Source organism: Schistocerca cancellata, chromosome 1 (genome assembly GCF_023864275.1).
Source record: "Schistocerca cancellata isolate TAMUIC-IGC-003103 chromosome 1, iqSchCanc2.1, whole genome shotgun sequence".
Taxonomy (NCBI): domain Eukaryota; kingdom Metazoa; phylum Arthropoda; class Insecta; order Orthoptera; family Acrididae; genus Schistocerca; species Schistocerca cancellata.
In genome coordinates, this window is record NC_064626.1 from 1,260,933,901 (window position 1) to 1,260,940,985 (window position 7,085).

A 7,085-nucleotide genomic window follows, 5' to 3' on the forward strand; every position below is an offset into this window, starting at 1 on the left:
AAAGAAGACCGACACAAATGCATTAGTCTAAACATAATGTATGGACATCAGAATAGATTACACATAACTAAAGCTCAACATGAATAGACGTAATCAGTGTCGGCGCACCGTCGCAATTGCCACAGGCAAACACCGCACTTTAAACCTGTTAATAGCGTAATTATCTTAGTACCAGCTTTAGTAATTAGCATAGAAATTATAGATTGGCATAGATCTTCTTAGTTAAAGGTAAGCAAAGGATTGGAGACTGAGTATCAATGGCTTGACGACTAATTCCAAGGCTTTCATCCTCAGTTCCCCAGAGTGGAGGGACTATAAACTTCTTCCTTTCCTATCTGCTTTCCTCTTCTTCATTCTAAACTATATTTTTGTACTTCTTTTTCAAAATTTAAATTTCATGTAAATTTTTGTTAAACGGTTTGGGAAAGCTGCCATAAAGGAAAGAGAAGAAAGACAAATAGCAAACAAAGATAACCAAGTAAAAGAAAACAAAAGAAAATAGACAAAAACAAAACACGATCAACTGTGACCCGCCTCCACGTGGCGGGACACGGGCAACGGTGCGATCGGATGCGAGAACTGGTGTGCAGGTTCAGCCATATCAGCGCCCATATACCGATCGCAGCGGCGAAGTGGTCAATAAAGACCCACCTTAAGCAATTAGGTCGTGAGTCGTAAAATCAGGGCGGCAAGTGAAAAAAAGTATATCTGGGGCCCCTTAAAAAGACCTCTGAAAGCTTCATCTGTGGCATGGAAATACAGGGCACAGTGGAACACTGCATCCGTCAGCAACCCAATATTTTCTACACTAAAGTCATCTACACCATTCCTAAGGGCTGGGATCGGTGTATCAACGTCAAGTGTTATGTATAGTTGTACAGTTCCATATGAAGTGCCGGCCGGTGTGGCCGTGCGGTTCTCGGCGCTTCAGTCTGCAACCGCTACGGTCGCAGGTTCGAATCCTGCCTCGGGCATGGATGTGTGTGCTGTCCTTAGGTTAGTTATGTTTAAGTAGTTCTAAGTTCTAGGGGACTAATGACCACAGATGTTAAGTCCCATAGTGCTCAGAGCCATTTGAACCATTTTGAGCCATATGAAGTGTAGTTATAACCTTGTCCTTAAAATTTCTTTACATGTAAGTATAATCTCCTTTTCGTTTGGACACATCTTATTTATATCACGTAGATATAATTTGGCAGATGAGTGCTTGCGTTGAAGTGTACTCACAATCTTCCTTCCCATACTCCATCCGTGAACGGAAGGGCAAAAAAGTCTAAGTACACTCTAATACAAAAGAAAAAGAAAACCGCAGCGCGAAGGAAGTATCCGAGAATAACGGAAATCGGTAGATGTGATGTACAAGTACAGACGAACAAACGATTATAATTTTAGAAACATTCGACTATTTATTCAAGAGGAAGAGCTTTACAAGTCGAGGAAGTTAATAAAGCGTTTGTTCCGAACGGTCTACCCGCGGGAGGCCCTAGCCACACGACATTCCCATATATACCGCTGGCCCTTATTCGGCGTGACACTGGTTGGATGTCCTCCTGTGGGATGCAGTGCCAAATTCTGCCCACATAGCGTGTTAGTTTGTCAAAATGACAAGTGGGTGAAAGGACGTGCCCATAAACTCTCCCAGTTGGAGAGGGATTCGGCGATCTTGCTGGGCAAGATAGGATTTAGCAAACGCAAAGACAAACTGTAGAAACTCTCGCCTTGTGCGGGCAGGCATTATCTCCTTGGAATGTTTGTACAGAATGGCTTGCCATGAAGGGCGACAAAACAGAGCGTAGAATATCCGTGACGTAGCGACGTGCCGCTGATCGCAATCAAAGGGGTCCTGCTATGACAAGAAGTGGCATCCCAGACCATCACGCTTGGATGTCAGGTCGCTATCGCATCGCTGTCCGACGGGCTTCGGCACGTTTCTTCGGCCAGTAATCTCGTTGGCTGGAGTAGAACTGTGTTCACCGACGAGCCCCGCTTCGGACTGAACCTCGATGACCGGCGGCGTCGTGTCTGGAGAGGCCCCGGACAGCAGTGGGGTGCCAACTAGAGATGGGGGATCCGCTCTTGAACTAATTCATAGAGTTGAATCTTTCAAAGGAGTGAACAATGAGTGATTCAGAAAAAAAGAACGGTAGCTCCAAACGTTTCCCACGGCAGAGAGAGAGAGAGAGAGAGAGAGAGAGAGAGAGAGAGATGGAGCATATCAGCAGCGCCTCTGCTGGTCAGAGCACAGTGCACGCCACACAACACAGCCAGCGCCGGGCTCTGCCCTGCTTCTACCTTGGCTGCCTGCATTGTGCAGTGCCCCATTGGATTTTGTGTTTCACATATGCCGTGCCATCTCTGTGCGTCGTCTGCCGCGTGCAGCAGCTTAACTTCGCATCGCACTCTGTCGGCGATCGTTTCAGTCGCACGTCCCGCGCTCTGGGCAGTTGATGCGAGCAACAGGACAGAGAGACACCTAGCGGATAACATAGGAACTACTTGCAACAACCTGCTCGCAAGGGAACGGACGATTTGTCTCGGAGCGGGTGAGTTCACCGCTCCCCCCACCCTCGGAACTCGCCCGCTCAACGCTCACCCCACCGTCTCGACTCTAGCCAGAGCGTTGAGCAAAGCGACTCACATGTCACTCTGGTCTCTGCGGTATCAGCTCACGCAGTAATACAGCTCGTGGCTCGACCTACTCGACTCAGCGCCTCTTTATCGGACTCCGTCTCTACTGGATATTGTTCTTCGTAGTAATACCGCTATGTATATTACAGTATTATGTTATGTATACATCAATTGTTTTTATTTTATTTTTATTTGTTTAAACTGATTAGATTAGGTTCCTGATGACTCCTCTTACTATAGGATTTTTATTATGGACACTCGAATTTACGCTTTAATTACGAGCGAACCGATAAACGTATCACAAAATGTGATACACCAATATTTTCCTTGTTTTATTCTGTGTAAGGCTATATGCAGCACTTTCGTTTTACAGTCAAATTTATATTTTTTTTTTCTTATTCTGGTACGGATTTTGCGATTTTAGGCATCTTCGGAAGGAAACGTTCACTTTCAAAATATATGGCTTGCGATGTATTTGTATGAGGTTAATGAAATTTTAATACATTATAGCCAAATATATTGTTAATGTAAATCTCAAGTTACAACATTTCCGATCACCCAAAAAACCACGCTAGTGCAAAATAAATCAATAATCAAAAACTTTGTCATATCGTGGAAATTTCAATAAACAATACAAAATTCTTACTCATTATCTGTGTTACTTCAAAATAGGATCAAATAAGATCAAAATACAGGTATAGTACTGGAATAAACCAAGTTTAAAGGGCAATGTGCCTTCCATTTATTTTCTATTGTAAATGAGTGGTGAGTCATGAAAAAGAGCTAATTCATTTCAGGGAGTGAACAGTTCTGATCCAATCTCTGAAAAGAACAGTTTTGCCCATCTCTAGTGCCAACCTGACTGTCGCCCACCATACGGCCCGACATCTGCGAGTGATTTCCGGTGGTGCTCGACGTTATGCAAGGCCTCGTTTCATTGCCCTTCATACCAAGCCATACCGGGCTTAAATTTCAGCAAGATAATGCCCACTCGCAAGCAGCAGGAGTTTTTGCTGCTTGTCTTCGTGCTCGTCAAACCCCATCATAGCCAGACCTCTCCCCAATTGAAAACGTTTGGAGCATTATGGGCAGGGCCTTTCAGCCACTCGGGATTTTGACGACCCAAATGCCAAATGAACAGCGTTTGGCGCTGTATCCCTCATCAGGACATCCGACAACTCTTTCAATCAATCTTCGTTGATCCATTATGTCTTCGTTGATCCATTATGGACCGTGGGACAACGGCTGGCATGTATTTCTTGATGCAATAATTTACCGACAGCCGTGTGTATTGTTGAAATTTATTTTATGAACTTCTTATGTGCTAACAGTTTCGGCATTCCATTGATGCCATCTTCAGACCCCACACGTCATAGTCGTAAAAACGCTGTATACGGAAGGAGCCATATAACTGGATCCGTGAATCAAATCGTTATGCAACAGCTCTTGGTGGCCAGGCGACACAGACTTGCTCAATTTGTGAAGCTCTTCCTCTTCAACAAATCATCCAATATTTCTGAGATTGTAATCATTTGTTTGTCTGTACATGAACACCACATCTGCTGATTTCCGTCCCATTCGGATAATTCCACCGTGCTGCGTGCTCACCAACTGGGAACGTTAGATGCATTATGAGCAGTGCTTTCTAACGGGCTCGGGATTTTCATGATCTAAAGCGTCAATTGGACAGAATTTCGAACGATATCCCTCAGGAGAACATCCAAAAACTTTTTCAATCAATGCCAAGCTGAATAACTGCTTGCATAAGGGATGGAGGTAAACGAACTCGTCATTGACTTGCTTTATTTGTGAAAATCTTTATCTCGAAAAAATCATCGAATTTTTTCTGAAATTGTAATTATTTGTTTGTCTGTACATGTATATCACATGTACCGATTTCCGTCCCATTCGGATAATTCATTTGTTGTGCGTCTTTTTTTTCTTCTTAGACTGTATATTCGTCACTCATTTGGCTGCGAATGTACTCTTTGAATTTATGATCTTGATGCGTAAGAAATAAAAGTATCACTATCTCAGATTTTTGCAGTAGTTACAAAGAATAAACATTGACCCTTTGGATAACTTTTATTTTTCGTGTGTGCTCTTTATCGTTTCGATAAGAACGTTATATATATAGTATACGTAATGATTTTAACATTTTCAATTGTCGAATACTGCGCTTCGCTTCACAATCAATGGAAGCATTGAAAAGACAACGCGAATGAAAGAGTTCACAGCTGTGCACGAGACAGTTTCACCTCTAGAAAATCATTGCACTCAACTAAAATTTTTGTAGAGATTTCTTGCAAATTTGACTAATGGTAAAAAAAGTAAAATAATTCGCTTCCTATTACTTTTGCTAAACTGTCTCCGGAGACCAAGCCGTGGCTGCTGATTCTTGATCCGAGATTTCCAGTTTTTATAACTTACATAACTCCTTTACATGCTCTAGGAATTCTTTGTATTGTATACATCTATACTAAGTCTCGTGCCTGAACTGATGGAAGTACGAGTTTCGAAGACAGATATTTTCTTAAGAAATTTCGCAGTAAAGTTGGGTTCGTAACAGTCTTCAGAATTATTTGTTTGCTTCCCTTATCCACTTTCGTCTTCTCTTTTAATGTTTTCTTTATTTATCTTGAAGAAGCAGTTTGCGAGCTGTTAACATGCGTGCAAACAATGACGTATCTGAGACAAACGTGGTAACTGCAGCGTAAATATGGAGCGAGACTGAATTTTGAATCTCCTTGCCAGTACGTGGAAACATTGACGTAAAAGAAATGTAGTCACATCTGATCGGAATTAACGCACGTAAGCGTGACGAGCGCCACGGCACATCTGGCTTTAACAGCCATTAGAGCGCAGTTGGCAGCACTGTCCGCATGTCACCTCGTTTGTTTTGCTTTCGGCGTAGCCGCAAGCGATAGCTTCCGTAATCCGCGCAAAATCTGACAATAACTCAACGCCAGCAGACACCCTCATCTCCCAAAGCCGGACATAACAACTCAAACATCTGTCATAGGGGCATTATGCATTTATTCCTGGCGATTGTCAATGTAATCCGATGCACGGAAGCGCCTGCTATTAAATGACACGCGAGCGGCATAATCGTCGGCTCACATTTGTTCAATGCCTCTCTCGCAATCACGGAAAATGCTAAATGACAATATGATACAAAAATATTTCTTTCGATACCACACTACGTCAGTGGAGTGATCACACTAATAGTCAAGTAAATATTCGCAATTTATAGTTATTAAATAAAACAGAAATTTGTTTATTGCATGTACAAACAATTATATGATTACCTATGTTTTTGCCAGTGACGACAGAGGTCAAACACAGTCTAATAAATCTCATTGTACTGGTTCCGTTCTATTATCCCGTATCATTCAATTACGCCGAGTGATCCAAACGAATGTTTAAAATCATTTCCATATTTGCTAACGGAAACAATCTGAGCAATGCGATTACTGTGGCTTTAGGTATTGCACTGTTGCAGTGTAGATACAGTGAAAACAAGGTAGCATGTCCATATGTGACCTTGTCAAGTGCACATACTGTTCCATTCCGTTGTGTTACAATCTTCTTCTTCATCTTGGACAGTTTCCAGCCACTGGCTGGGTCTGTCGGGAACAAAAGCCTCTCCATCGTGTTCTGTCTTTCCACCATTCCCCCTCTTCCACCTTCGTCCAGTTCTCTCCTCTTCTCATCACACATTCCTTCACTCCCTTCACCTATCTATCCTTTGGTCTTCCTCTGGGCCTCTTCCCCTCCAGTTGCAGATCAAACATCCTCTTTGGAATTCTTCCCTCATCCATTCTCTTCATGTGTCCATACCACTGCAGTCTTGATTTTTCTATCCTGTCCTGTACTGGGTCCTCCTTTAGTCTTTCCCTCACATACACATTTCGCAATCTGTCTCGTCTTGTTACACCCAACCTGCTCCTCTGGAACTTCATTTCACTAGCCTGTATTCTACTTTTGTCGCTTTTGTGCATTACCCATGTCTCACTTCCGTATGCCAATATGGGGACAAAGTAGGTTCGGTATATAATTCCCTTGGATTTCTGTGGCACCTCCTTGCTCCAAATAAGCCCCCTAATGCATTTGTAGAACTGCCCTGCTTTTCTGCACCTTTCATTCATTTCCATTGCGTTTCCCCCCTTACTTTCAATCACGCTTCCCAGGTACTTGAAGTTCTCTACCACTTGTAGTTTTTCCCCTCCACAAGTTATATCCACATTTGGCCTATTCTTCTTCCTTGTTGCGACGATTATTTCACTTTTCTTTGCAGAGAAATGCATTCCATATTGTGCTGCCGTTGCCTCCCATGCATCTAACTGCTCTTGCACCTCTTCTCGCAATTTCCCCATAACATCAGGTCATCGGCAAAAAGCACTGCTTTCATTTTATGATCTCCAATTGCATCTGATACTTGCTGTAGGATTTCATCC